The sequence below is a fragment of the Triturus cristatus genome, chromosome 6 (assembly GCF_964204655.1).
Source record: "Triturus cristatus chromosome 6, aTriCri1.1, whole genome shotgun sequence".
Lineage (NCBI taxonomy): Eukaryota > Metazoa > Chordata > Amphibia > Caudata > Salamandridae > Triturus > Triturus cristatus.
This window is the reverse complement of record NC_140589.1, coordinates 801,204,183-801,219,052: the sequence shown is the minus strand read 5'-3', so window position 1 is coordinate 801,219,052 and position 14,870 is coordinate 801,204,183. Positions and strand designations below refer to the sequence as shown.

The window sequence follows — 14,870 nt, the reverse complement described above, 5'->3', positions numbered from 1 at the left end:
TTTTTAAAGAAGTATTCATCAGGCATACAGTCGTAATATTACAAATATGTACAACATTATACTTGGCAAAACAATATACAGGAAGTCCACAGAGGGCCTAAGAAGAATTATCACAAAGCAAATCTTCAACACACAGGTAATGTCAGAGGAGAACACCAACACCAAATTCCTTTTCTAATATGGTAATCACTGAGATTCCAGGTAATAAAATACCTATCTAGTAGCTCTAACATAGAGTAATAATATTTCACCAAAACTGCTTAATGGCTTTATATATGCTTTCCACAATAAATAGGAGAGACTTACTGCCTTTGTCATAACTTTTCATAATAATCAGATCAGGACTGTGGTATCTCAGACTGAAAGCCTTTAACAATGGGTTTTTACCAAAACCAACTTAGGCCTAATGAATTGAGCATAAACTGTCCCGCAAGGCAACGATCAGGCATACAGTCATAATTTTACAAATATGTATAGTTACAAAAATAATGTTCATGATTATCACAGTATACATTTTGAAATTCGAAATGTATAGAGTGCAGAGAATGCCGCAGAGCATCTTCAATCCCAAGGTTTGTCAGTAAAGGGTAACCAACCCCATAAACACTTGCCCAATACAATAATCAGTGAGATACCCTACAATACAGGCTTTAAAATAATGTAATACAAATTTATCCATAAAAGCCTACTGCCTTTAGCATATGTTTTTCACAATAAAAAAGTCAGGCAACTGACTTTGACTCAACACTTCATAGTAAAAAGTTCACCCTTGATCATTGGCTTATCACCATAACCATCCAGGTCTCCTGTCTTGTGCATAAGCTTTCGCACAAGACAGAAAGTGAAATGCAAGAACCAGATCAAGTCCAGCGCCATCATGACAGAATTCACTCACTGTATGAACACCAAATGTCTAAAGCTGAACACCGACAAGACCGAAATCATGGGCATCAGCAAGAGCACTTTACTGTTGGACTCCACCTGGTTGCCAACAGACCTAGAACTGGCACCCACCCCCACCACCCACACCAAGAAACTCAGGAACATCATTAACAGCAAATTCAACATGACCGCTCCAGGTCAACGCCATCACCGCCTCATGCTTCCATACCCTGAAGATAGTGAGGAGAATTTTCAAATGGCACCCAATGAGCACCCTTAAAACTGTCACGCACACCCTGATCACAAGTAAGTGGGGCTAAGGGAACACCCCCTGTGCCAGAAACAACAAAAACTCATCAGAAGGCTGCAGACCATTCAGAACTTGCCAGCTAGAATTATTCTCAACCTCCCACGTCGCACTCACATCACACCACACCTGAAGGAGCTCCACCGACTCCCCATAGACAAACAAGCACAATTCAAACTCCTTACCCACACTTTAAAGGCACTATACAACACTGACTGACCCAGCATAACTCAACAATTGCAACTTCTTTCGTAAACCTTTAAGACACCTCGACTCATTTACACTCCTACTTGCACACAAGCCGGGTCTGGTGGCTTAGTGGACAAATGCATCCACTGATGGGCCATAGATTCAAATCCTGATGGGTCCACTCACCCTTTTTTATACTTCTGAGGTAAATAGAGTAAGTACCATTGAGTTGGGTGACAATAAACATCTGTTAGCGCCAAGATACCCTTGGGTGAACATGCGCTTCACAAATACACATGTTAAGTTATTCCACGCATATGAAAAAGCAGACCTGATACTTTAGCCTTCTACTACCTTTCTTTTAAAGTGTGGAACGACCTGCCACTACACGTAAGAGGCTCCTACTCTCTTCTCTAATTCCGCAAGAAGGTGAAGACATAGATTTTCGAATAGTCCCATTAGGCTCTTGGCTTGCCTAGGCTCACACCTTCTCAGCGTCCGGATACCTTCCCAGGTGATAGAAGCCTACACAAATCTGCATAGCAGAACATAACTTAACATACCTTGAAAAAAAGCTTTCGTAACACGTATTATCAACGGTCGCAATGGTAGAGAATTCTTGAAATATAAACATTTCCAAAAGAATCAACTGGGCGTTTTTTTTCTAAATGCTGATGAGCATTAATACTTTTTCCAGAAGAACTTCTCAAAACAAGATACCACCGTTAAGAGGCATAAACATTATGAAATCTCAGGGTCATGCGATCAGAAACTTGCCAGAGGCTGATCACAGAAATATGTGACAAATTTCTTTCGACTGCTCATGTCATCTGCAAGGATGTTGCAGGGAACGAATTATCATGGATTCTCACCATCCCTAAAAGTCTCTTAACTACATTCATGAAATTCGAAGCTATACTTTAGTCAACCATTTGCTTAGCCACCCTTAGAGACCTTCTGTCAGTCCTAAGACTCACAAAGGCCTTATTTAGGTAGTTGTTCAGACAAACAATGCCCACAATCAGTCTTTCAATTTCCCCTCTACCCATCTTCTTCACGTTAGCACTCAGCCCACCATAAATTGCCCTCTGATACGACTGAGTGGCATAAAAGACATCTCATTTAAGTCTCAGAGCCTGAACCATCCCTCACATTGCGTCTACCAGTCCTGACAGACCCTCAAATGCCCGCACAGACCCTAATCCCCAACATACTTTACCAGAGCCCCTGAGCTCTTAGGAGCTTATTTACAAGCCCCTTGCGCCGCCAGAGCATCACTTTTTGTGACGCACATGCAACGCATTTTGCTGCCTCATATTTACAAGGACAGGAAAAGCCAACCTGCCTGGCTTTTCCTGTTCTTGTAAATACGGCCCCTTTTTACGCAGCACTTTGCGTGAAACGGGCGTTCCATGGGTGTTTCCACTCAACGCTCATGGAACCTGACACATTTCCAGATTTATGAGAAATCGTAAACCTGGAAATGCATCTGAATGCTATGCCTCCCCATGGAAGGCTAGGGAGGTGCAACGAGGAGAAATGTATTAATTGCTCCTAGTTTTTTTCCTGATTCTATGCGTGCTGCATTCTGCAGCACACATAAAATGAGGAAATCACCTCTGGTGATTGTTTATCTGCAGGTGTCCCTTCCCGCACATAAACAATCATTTAAAAAAAATATGTTTTGCAAGTTCTATGTGTGCTAATGCAGCACACGCAGAAGTTGATAAACGCAATTTCAGATTGTTTATGTGGAGGAAGGGACACCTTCCTGCATATAAACAATCATCCCTTTGACACAGGCATCCTTGCATCCTTGAAAGGGTGCCTGCGTCGGTGCATGGAAGCCAATTGTGCACCAGCGCAGGGGAAAGTACAAGGATGCGACATATTATTGTAAATATGTCACATCCCTGTGCTTTGAAAGTGCAGCATCGCGGCGGAGCCAAGGTGCCCGGCTGTTGCATTTTCTTGTAAATGAGGCCCTTAGTGCCTACAACCATCCTTGTAAATCACCTCACCAGACATTTGGACCATGTCTATTGGCCTTTAGATGTCCACAAAATACTTTTGCTAGCCCTCCTTTTGAAATCCCAAACTCTCAGTCCCTCTTCAGTGTCTCTGGAGCCCAGGGCACCCCCCCAGTAGAGATGGAGTTATAGCACCACATGTAATATGCAGATCTCATGTCCAAATCTAAACTCAGTTGGTTCTTGCAGTAGTTGCAGATATTTTTCTGTAACCTAAAGTTCACTGAGATTGTTTTGAACATTAAGGGCTAGATTTAGATTTTGGCGGACCGGTAACTCCGTTACAATGGTGATGGATATCCTGTCCGTCGAAATATAAATCCCATAGAATATAATGGGATTCCTAGTTCTGCGGACGGAATATCTGTCACCATTGTGATGAAGTAACCTGTTCGCCGAGTTCTAAATCAGGCCCAGCGACTAAAACTGCACTTCACCAGTGAAGCCCGTAAAGGCTGAAACACGTCTAAAGTTGCTTTTGTTCCTATTCAGAGAAAATCTTTAACCCTAAGCATGTGATTATATAAACCTCATTTAATGTTTCTCTAATGTTTTTGTTCCAGCTATTATTCTACTTAATGTTCATATATATAATTCGGTGCATTGTTATTTTTTCTTGATTTTGATTCCTGTAGGCCTTTAAACAAATAAAAAATATATAAATGCAAAAAGAAATGAGATGCGCTTTCCTATTTGCGGCGGGGCAAGAATGACATGTTGGTAATGTATTCATTGATCCCTGTTTATAATGGAACAAGCGAGTTAAAATGGTGGACTGGAATGTGCCAGAGTCATCAGCAGTAGTACACATTGATTCAAACATTTCCAGTCTCCTCCTATTTCATGTCTTGAGTGGTATGGCATAGGTATGTCCAATGAGTCAATCACAGTACCTTCTGTTTTGGAACTGCAGCAATAAGTGTGAATTGGGCTCTCTGATTGCCCACTGAGGCAGATATTTATTCATTGTAGACACAAAGTATGAACTCTTTCCAGGTATTTGATTGGCTACTTCCAGGTCTCTGACAGTGAGGGAATATGTCTCTGTTAGGTGTATCTTGGAACAACTATTTTTATTTTTATCATAGAATATCAATGACCATCTAAAGCAGGTTATGTTTGTGATGCAGAGCTCATGGTGGCATCTTTTGATTTATCTGACAATTGAATGCAGGCGGGTTAGCAGCACCAAAGGGCAACAAACAAAGTACACCTGACAAGGTCTTGCTCTGAGATTGATGCTTGGGCACAAATAAGATTGTGTTTGAGAGAGTCATCCTTTGCCTGTAGGAATGAAGTGAGATTACCTTTGTAATCTGTCACCATGATCAAATGCACTATTCTTTAGTCCATGCCAACGTTCACAGGCGCTTGACCCCTAAGATGTCCATGGAGACTGGAGATGTGTCACTTTCATGAGTGACGTCCATTCAAGCTCATTTTCAGAAGAAACCTGCCACCTGTAATGTTCTTGCCCGTGCAATTTATTAATGCGCTCATTTCTTTTCCATCTTTCGAGTGAGGATGGTACCAATACTTCCTGTAGTGTCCAAATGTTTTTTATGGTTTAGGGGAATGTTTGGAGGGACATTTCACCCCGATCTTACTGTGTAAGTCATCTTTTCTGGCTCTCTTCCTCTTCATCTCCCATTTCTTGATTCCTGTCCATCTCGTCTACACCTCTGACCCATGAAGCTTTCATGCAGCAGTTTAAAAAAATTATATTTTAATCTAACAGGAAAGAACTGCACTTCTTCTCATTGACTAGGAGATGCAGATTAAAGTGCCTTCTTTGAAGCAATTGGTAAGGTTTTTATATACTCAGTGAAAAAGAGATATTTAATAAAAAAACATTAATCCTGACCAATTCCTGTCTTTTGGAATTGTTTTTTGGAAACTTTAGAGGAGTTTGGCATATAGACTTTAAGCAGCAAAGATGTTCTCCTCCATAGAACAAGATAAAAATTCAGAGCTGAAGAGGCCTTTGGGGTCTAATACTTAGAAATGTTCACTTAAACCCAAAGTGTTTAAGTAGAACACAGAATGCCAGCAAAGGCAGTAAAATCGATTAGTCCATTGGAAGGTGAAGTTGGACTGTCGGTAGGCAAGATGAATGAGTAAAGGATCCACAGCTCCCTCAGTAACTCAGATGCCAGAAAGCCATCAGCTACATGCTGCCTTCTTCATTACTCCCCTCAGCCCTGCAAATGCTAACTTAGTCAAGTGTCAACAGTCTCGGGCTGGACAGCCCCATCTGCAGCTTTAGAAACCAGCAGCCTATGAGGGTGTTTGTTTCAAATACTTCTGCTGCAGCTGACCAGTGCTTGGCCACAACCTTTTATCAAAGAATGGTGGAAATAGTGCAACATACAATAGCTGTGCATTTACGTAGATAACTTTACAAGTCAGATGTGACAATCTGCACCAGAAGAAAGTGTTCTCTCAGATGAACGTTGTGTGCAGGAGTTGTTGTAATGTATTTAGTTCAAAATTTGATCAAAGCCAACGTTTGAGGTTCACTCTACTTCAGCCCATTTTATCAGCCATTTCCTTAGACACAATATAGATTCCAAGGCTTCTATTGTTGCAGGCTGTGGAAACGTTTGACTTAGGAATAATGTGGGAAAAAGCTAAAGCGTCGACTTAAATTTGAGCAAAAATTGTGTTTGAGAATCAGTCAGTGATAACGTTATTTCGGTCGAAAGACCATAAAAGTGCACAAACGTACATCAACAATTACAATGACACAATAAGACAATAAATAAGCATAAAAGGTTAAAAAGTATTAAAAAAGAATTGAACTTCAAGTTATCAATATAGGAATATTTAAGTTAAAAAAGTTTGTCTCCTACGCCACATACTGTACAAAAAGCGGGATACGGCAAAGACAATGTTAGGATGAGTATCATAGGTTAATGACCTGCAAGCCTGCTTCAAATGGCGAAATCCCAGATTCCTGCAAATAGGGATCAGCCAACATTTCCTGATTGCATGATAAGCCGGACAAAAAAATAATACATGTGCGACAGACTCTGTTTTATAATTACAAGCAGGACAACTTTCCTGGTTTTGAGTCTGCCACATAGACGAAAAGGACCTAACCGGTAGGGTACCAAATCTTAACTGAATGTACAATTTTCGAGCAAGTGGGGGTTCTATTTGATCCATGAATTCCTCTAGAATGGGATCCTGCTTAACCATGAGGAAATCTAAGGACAACCTACCCAAAGCTGAAGAGCTCGAGAAGGAAGAAAAGTTTTTTGTGGATATCAGGGAAGAAAGCTTTTTCCCAGATATCCCAGGGCAACTTGCCTCCGGATTTGCCCACAATTCCGGGAGTCCTAATTGGATGCAACCTTCATTAATATGTTTAAGCCAAGGGATCTTTTTATATTTGAGAGCAGGCCAAATCTCTGCAAATTCTGATCTATACGAGGTCAGTTCAGGCACTGACCATAGCCTCTTCCAATACAAAATTGGTCTCGCACTGATGATCTCCTCTATTGGGACTAACCCAAGATCAAGCCTAAGGGGGATCAGCGGAGTGCTAGAAGGAAGCCCTAAAAGTGATCTTAGAAGAGACTGCTCAGCCTTAAGGAGAGACATTGTCTGCTTGTGCCCCCAGAGTTCAGCCCCATAAATTGCGGCCACTCTTGCCTGACGACAGTAAATTTCAAGGGCAGGTGAGACAGGTTTAAAAGTTGATTTTTTAAATACTTTATTTAAACCCCCAGCCAATTGGGTGAGTTTGAGCGTTGACTTAGCAATCTGGGAGTTCCAGCTAAAGTTCTCCATTAAGGTAACGCCCAAATAAACAAAAGTTTTAACCCTTTCAAGTGGAGTATCAAATAAGGCTGGATTTGGACGCACCCGCTTAGGGGGGTTAAAAATCATGTACTTTGTTTTCCCCAGATTTATTTCAAGTCCCCTTAACTCACAAAACTCAGCAAAACCATTCAGTGTATTTTGTATGCCTGAGGACGTTTTGGACAATAACAGAGTATCGTTATTGTCCACTGGAATACATGGGTCAAAACCGACACCATGCTGTAACTGCTGACAGAGAGGAGTAAGGGAGTGTATTCGGGGCTCTTAGAGCAATTGTAGGCACATATTGCCGAGAGGGGGGCAGAAATCCCACTAGACACCAGGAATTCAGTTTTTTATAAAAAAATATATAGGTGGGGACTGCCCAGCATGGGCATGACCATGCCCCCACCCCAAATAAATGGGACAACAGTCTTTCTGCCTTACCTGGGGACAGATGGGGTAATTAGAACAGGGGGCAGAAAGCCAAATAGATGCCACTAAATGTTAAAACAACATATATAAATTATAGGGGTGGGGCTGCCATCCATCGGCATGGCTATGCCCCCAACACAAGTAAACAGGGCAACAGTCTTTGGGGGCAAATGGGGATATGTACCCTTCATCTGCCACCTCAGGGGTAGAAAACAACCCAGTAGACACGAGGGAATGTTTTAAAAAAAAAAAATAGGGTTGGTGGCTGCCCGGCATGGGCATGACCATGACCCCACCTCAAGTAAACGGGGCAACAATCCTAAAGTTTGGAAGACGACTGTTCACATTCTGTGCATGTAGAGGGAGAAGGCTTGCTGCTAAGATATTTCCTGTATAGTATTTTGAATCATTTTGACTTGTTTTTATTTTTGAAGAATATTTTGATGTCTTTCTTGAACTCACTGTGGAACGTATGTGCTTCTTGCTTTGTGAATCACAGTCATTTGTGATTTATGAATCGGGGGCACAAAAATATTGTGCTCCCAAAACATCTCAGCCTAAATATCGACTACCAAAATATTGTGAATGTAAGTATATGTAAATATATACATTCACTACTCTTAAGCCCGCATCTACATACCTTGGAGATACATTTATTTCCAAAGTAAATACATGTGGAGTAAAGTGTAGTGAAACTATTCACACTATTTTGGCAGCTATTATTTTGGCTATGATATTTTGGTAGCACAAAATTTGGGGAACTCAATATTTATGTGGAGCACCTGGAATTTTCCATCATCACTCGCATGTGTCTTATTTATCTGCTCCCTATCAGTATGCTTCATATTTGTTTAAATTCAATAGTTCAATATTGGGAAAGGAACCTCTACTATTTCCATTATATTTGCATTGTTTTGCCATTGCTCAGGTGCTATTTTTATTTTTTATTTTATGTTTGTGTTATATTAGTTTTGATTATGATACAAGCATATGCATATTTTATTTTATTTTACTTTTTTAGATTTTTCTTTAGGGTTTTTGTACTGTGTTACTAGCCACCTTGCCATCATTCGGGATCAATCGAAACGCTTTATGGATGTTTCAAGGGTGTGTCCAGTGCTACCTTCATTTTCCATAGAAGAAAAGTCAGTCAGAAAATATGCATGTTGCTCTGAAACTTACTCCAGAATCACTGATGTTTCAAGTTTCCTTTCCTTTTCCCAGGTTCAACTAGTGGGACGTGTCTCCAGTCGAGATGCCGTATCTCCCTACGCGCTGGAGTGGATTCCCTTCCTTACTTCGGTGAGCTCATTAATAATCAGTAGCATGTTCTGGAGGCGGGAGATAGGACCTGCTAAATGAATACCTCTTCAGTTGCGAGTTATCTCACTGAGGCTTGGTGCAGAGGCGCGCGGAAGGCCTGAGAGATTGTTGAAGTCTCGCGCAGCAGGATGTTACAGGCTTGTCTTAGGAAACTATCATTAGTATTAATCATATTTCCACAGCATGCAGCTAGCAGGGAAACATTTTTACGCCTTGTGTCAGGTTTTCCTAGAAGTGCTCTATGAGTCACAATGTACATGAAACAATACATGTATTACTCACTCGCTTCATGATGTATATTTATTGCACCCCAGCAGAAAAGCACATTACAATACAAAGTCATTCAATTTGTTTTTAAACTTTGCCTTGATGCTTTGTGCGTGTGTGGGGGGGGAGGGGAATACCCAGCATGCCCACATGGTATACATAAAAATCCAGGGGCAGATCTACAAGGAAGTGCCGCAGTGTGGCGCCGCAAGCCCTTTGGCTGCGCCACGCTGCGGCACTTCCGAAGCACAGGGATGCAACATATTTACAAGAATATGTTGCATCTCTGTGCTTCCCCCTGTGCTGGCGCACAAACTGCAGCCATGCGTTGGCGCAGGCACCCTTGCACCATGGTGCAAGGATGCCTGCTTCGTGGGGAGATTATTTTTGTGCAGGAAGGGGCACCTTCCTGCACAAAAACAATCACTACAGGCATTTTCCTCTTTTAATCCGTGCTGTAGAATGCAGCACGCATTGAAAGAGGAAAAAAACTAGGGTAAATGAAAACATTTCTCCTCCTTGCCCCTCGCTACACCACCTCTAGGGTGGCGTAGCATTCACACGCATCTCCAGAGTTATGATTTCTGGTAAATCTGGAGATGCTTCTTGTTCCATGGGTATTGCTGGGAACACCCACAGCAACACCCTTCAACGCAAAGTGCTGCATGTGAAGGGGCCGTATTTACAAGGAGAGGAAAAGTCATGCAGGGTGGCTTTACCTGTCCTTGTAAATATGGTGGAGCCCCCTGTGCCACCAGTACGTCACGAAAAGTGACATATTAGTGGCGCAGGTGGCTTGTAAATCTGCCCCCCAATATATAAAAGAATTGGATTCCTTGTCAAAGACAGAGCAAACACTGAACATATAGCACAGCCCTTGCTTTCGTGGAAAAATGGTGGACGTCCATGCTTAAGGCCAGGTTAAACAGAACATGAGCAACCCTAATTTCCATGTGAACATGTGTATCAAGAGACCTTGGAACAAGTATTCACATGGAACTCATTTAAAGAATGATTCATAGTGTCACAGACTTTTTCTGTGTGGACTTAATCTATGTAAGCATTTCAATTTAAGCATAAAAATGGGACTAAATAAGCCCCAAGTGAAAGAAACCAAAACCAACCCAGTAGGAAACACAATAGTGAATGATGTAAAAATGTACAATATATTGGTTATTTCATTCAAAATACAGCCACTTAGATTTAATATAATGGAAAATACAGAGATGTTTTCCAATGTGTCACCTATACAAAATTACAATCTGTCTTTATAGATGTATCTTTTATGATTTACAATTCTGTCAAATGTTTTAGATTGCACAATTGCATCTCTAAGTAAAAATAAAAACTTGATTCAGCTGAAACGAAGTATAACACAAGATACTGACTTATCTATCCTTTTGAAATCATTTTATATTGATTTAATCAAGACAGGACAATTGTTGTCATGAAAAAAGCTTAATTTGAAGTGCTTACTTATATTAAGTTCATGCTTAAGGCCAAGCACATCCCTAGGTAATGCTCCCTTAGCCCCCTCCATTAACACATTTCAGGCATTAGAAGAACCTTCCAAGTCATCATCGAAAGTCCACCCCATAATTTCAAAGGCAATGCGGCAATGCGTGTCAAACAGATGACTGAAGAAAGAGCGGCAACATTAACTTATAGATCTGTGTCCTATAGATCCATGACCTTTGGCTTCATTAATCCACAAATCTTTATCTCAGTTTTCTTCACTAATCTAGAAGTTCCCAGGGAAGGAGGTTAACGTTACTTCTCTGCTTTGTGTTTTGATTAATTGATTGGTTTGATAGATTTTTTCCGACTCTTTATTGGTTTGTCTATTCTAATTCTGCACCACGAGGAATTGTCTTTAGTCCTACCGGCAGGACACCTTTTAAGCTTTTGTGTGTCATAAAATCTATAACATAATATATTTATCCACCATATTGTCTGCCATATTGTGAGTCTTCCTTCCTTCCACAATCCCAAGAGAGACCACACCTTGGAAACCTGAGAAAGGACTTGAAGTGGGTTGCACCAGCCAACGATACATGGGTTTTACTCAATCATTGCTAGTACTGAGAGATGTAGCAGCAGTTGCCATGGGCTTCTGAGGAGCACAGAACAGCTGCAACAGATGTATCTGGTTTATGGTTTCCTGCTCAATTCCTTGTTTTCAAATTTTCTGGTCAATAGATGTTTCATTAGACAATGTGAGTATCATAACGTGTTTTATTCCTGAATGCCTCCTCGGAAGAGAAGAGAGGAATGTTTTGAAAATATAAAAATTGAGATGCAAACAGGGCTGAACTGAGGAACAGAAAGCAGCTATTACAAATATTCGCAAATCAGCCCCATTCCCTTCGTCTCCTCGTGCCGTCTCTCATTTTCCATCCCTCTCTCCATTATCTCTCACCTTCTCTCCTCACCCTATCTGATCGCTTTCTCTCAACATTACCACTCCTTCTCTTTCTTTGCCTCTAGTAACCTCCCAGTACCTGCTACAATTAAGCCGGTGGGGAGAAGCTGCGGAAAGTGACAGAGGTACCAGGCGCGGCTCAGACTTGTCAACACTGGCCTCAAAGTAGTTTAATACAAGGCCTTTCGACCATGGATGCAACCCAGAGTAATGGAAAGGTTTCACAGTGTGGAAGATATGTGAGATTCAAAGATGAGTAGAGCTGCAGTCGCCAAATAAACGAATAAATAAGTATGGGGGGTAAGATTTAAAGGAGTCCACTTATGGTGCTGCTAAATGCTGAGGTTGTCAAATACCAGGTTGTCTTACCTGAGTTCCTCTGCATGCTTCTTTCACCTGCCACCATACACTTCCTGTCTCTTTAACTCACTCTTGCAGGCTCATCTCATCCTTGGTTTCTCCATTTCTTAATGCTTTTTGTCTTCCACTTCCTATTTCTTTCTTCCTTTTCTATTTCTCTCTTGCTCTGGGTCCAATTCTGATAATGAAAAATAAGTCCCAGTGCCACAAAAAGGAGTGCCTGTGCCCACTACCTGCAAGGCCAGGTTAAACAAGAACATGAGCAACCCTAATTTCCATGTGAACATGTGCATCAAGAGACCTTGGAACAAGTATTCACATGGAACCTATTTAAAGAATGATTCATAGTGTCACAGACCCTCCATTAACACATTCCAGGCATTAGAAGAACCTTCCGAGTCATCATCGAAAGTTCACCCCATAATTTCAAAGGCAATGCAGCAATGCGTGTCAAACAGATGACTGAAGAAAGAGCGGCAACATTAACTTATAGATCTGTGTCCTATAGGTGGAAGATATGTGAGATTCAAAGATGAGTAGAGCTGCAGTCGCCAAATAAATGAATAAATAAGTATGGGGGGTAAGATTTAAAGGAGTCCACTTATGGTGCTGCTAAATGCTGAGGTTGTCAAATACCAGGTTGTCTTACCTGAGTTCCTCTGCATGCTTCTTTCACCTGCCACCATACACTTCCTGTCTCTTTAACTCACTCTTGCAGGTTCATCTCATCCTTGGTTTCTCCATTTCTTAATGCTTTTTGTCTTCTACTTCCTATTTTTTTCTTCCTTTTCTATTTGTCTCTTGCTCTGGGTCCAACTCTGATAATGAAAAATAAGTCCCAGTGCCCCAAAAAGGAGTGCCTGTGCCCACTACCTGCAAACACTTGCACAATTTAGGATCTGCAGATGAACTAATGGATAGGAAGAGTGTCCTCCTATTCCATGTGAAGCAAAGAAAAACAAAGGTGTAATAATATTCATTCATAGTGTGACAGGAAACTGTTTACAATACACGAGCCACTGCACATATACAAATCCTCAATTTCATGTGCTTACTATAGTCTAGATGTAATATTACTAGTCACCTATGTTTACAAAAGTACATCACTCCTTGGCAGTAATAACGTGTCGCTCTTTAGCACTGACCCCACAATGTCCATTGCTGAAACATCAGCAACTGCTCCCACATGCTGCATTAAATGCACCCTTCTGAATTTTTATATAAAAACTGCCTTATGTACCAGTCCACAGTCTTTTGACCATAAATTAACATTTATGTCCTCGGTTATTTAGCTCACTGCTGGAGATTAGAGCCAGAGAGTAAAAACAGTCAAGTTATTACGTGTAATGGACAGTGACGTCTCTCGAAGGGATTATTTAGGGGGCATGGATGAAACTTGTGGGGCCACTGACAAAGGGAAATTGTGAAAAGTGTGTGCTTGCATGTGTGTGTGTGTACGTGTATATATATATATATATATATTACCTACTGGCGGTCGCCAGTAGGTAGTTATAGTTAGGACCCCTTTTCCATAGGAAATCCGCAACATTCTATTTTGAATAACTTTGGCGCCGGTCGATGAATCCTCGCGAATTTCTCAAAATAGGTGGGGCGCTACGCACCGCTCCTACCCTGAAAGTCTCGGGGGGATTCGTCAAGCGGGGGCTGAGATAAAAGGGGGGTCCCAAAACACGTTTTTCCCATGCATTTTTCCATAGGACCTTTAGACAGAGCTACAGCCCGAACGGCTGAACAGAATTACTAGAAATTTGGCAGAGAGGTAGTCCCTAGGTCAAGGAAGTGCCTTTTGTAGGTTTGGTGTAAATCTGTTCAGTAGATTCTGAGAAAATAGCCTTTAAATCAATATATATATCTGAGCCCGCTTACGGTACGCTTACCGTACGCTTACCGTATGCGTACGGTGGCGTGCGCGAGCGCGATTCTGATTGGCTCTTAGATCTTAGTAAACATTCGAATCGGCCGAAACCAGGAAGCGGCGTCCGCCATTTTGTCTCTCGCACTGAGTGTTATTTATCAAACATGATGCCCAAAAACATGTTACGGGGCTGTTTTGACAACTCCCTCCCACATAGTCATGATGAGGGAGTCCCCAAACATCCCCCAAGAGCAAAAACGGTTTTATTTTTTTTTCGGCAATTTCGCCGATTACGCTTACCGTACGCTTACCGTACGCGTACGGTAAAAAATTATAAAAAAAAAAAAATCCACACTTTCTCCACCCCGTGTGCAAATGGTGGCCGATGGCCACCATTTGTGCATGGCTTATTTGAGCACAGCATTTCCCATAAAAATTTCAACAGATTACCTATCACAAGGAAGCGCATAATATGTCCTCCATGTGCGCACGGTGCGCGAAGCGCATCGTGCGTACATGGCCCATCTAGCGTAACGTGGGCACGGCACTAACTGCGTAAAGTGGGTGCGCGGTGCGCGAAGCGCACCGTGCGCGCACGGAACGAACTGCGTTAAGTGGGCGCGCACGCCACGAATGGCGTAAAGTAACTTAGCATTTAAAAAAACGTACAAATTCACTGAAAAAACCATAGGTTTCACACACGTTATAGTTAGGAATTAGCATTTAAAAAACCTTGCAAATTCACTGAAAAAACCATAGGTTTCACACATGTTATAGTTAGCGGAAATTTTACTGATAAAAAACCAATGAAATTGCCCCGTTATAGTTAGTGCTGGCAACTATAACTCACGCGACCGCAATCTTCTGCTGATGACATATGTGTCTTTATGAAAAAAAAATATTTGTAATATATGTATAGCTAAAAATGTATGGAAGAAGACATGGGCAAATAAGTGTCTAAATACAGTATTA

The 14,870-nt window shown here is 41.5% G+C and overlaps 1 protein-coding gene across 5 annotated transcripts in view; it reads left to right on the top strand.

Moving 5' to 3' along the window:
* The window catches only part of HS3ST5 (heparan sulfate-glucosamine 3-sulfotransferase 5), a 552,259-nt gene that overhangs the window by 235,234 nt on the left and 302,155 nt on the right, over window positions 1-14,870 (top strand). For all 5 annotated transcript variants that reach the window (XM_085611386.1, XM_085611384.1, XM_085611385.1 and 2 more), the window contains exon 4: window positions 8,875-8,952. The gene's annotated coding sequence lies outside the window, so the exon portion shown is untranslated. The remainder of the gene's footprint in view (window positions 1-8,874; window positions 8,953-14,870) is intronic.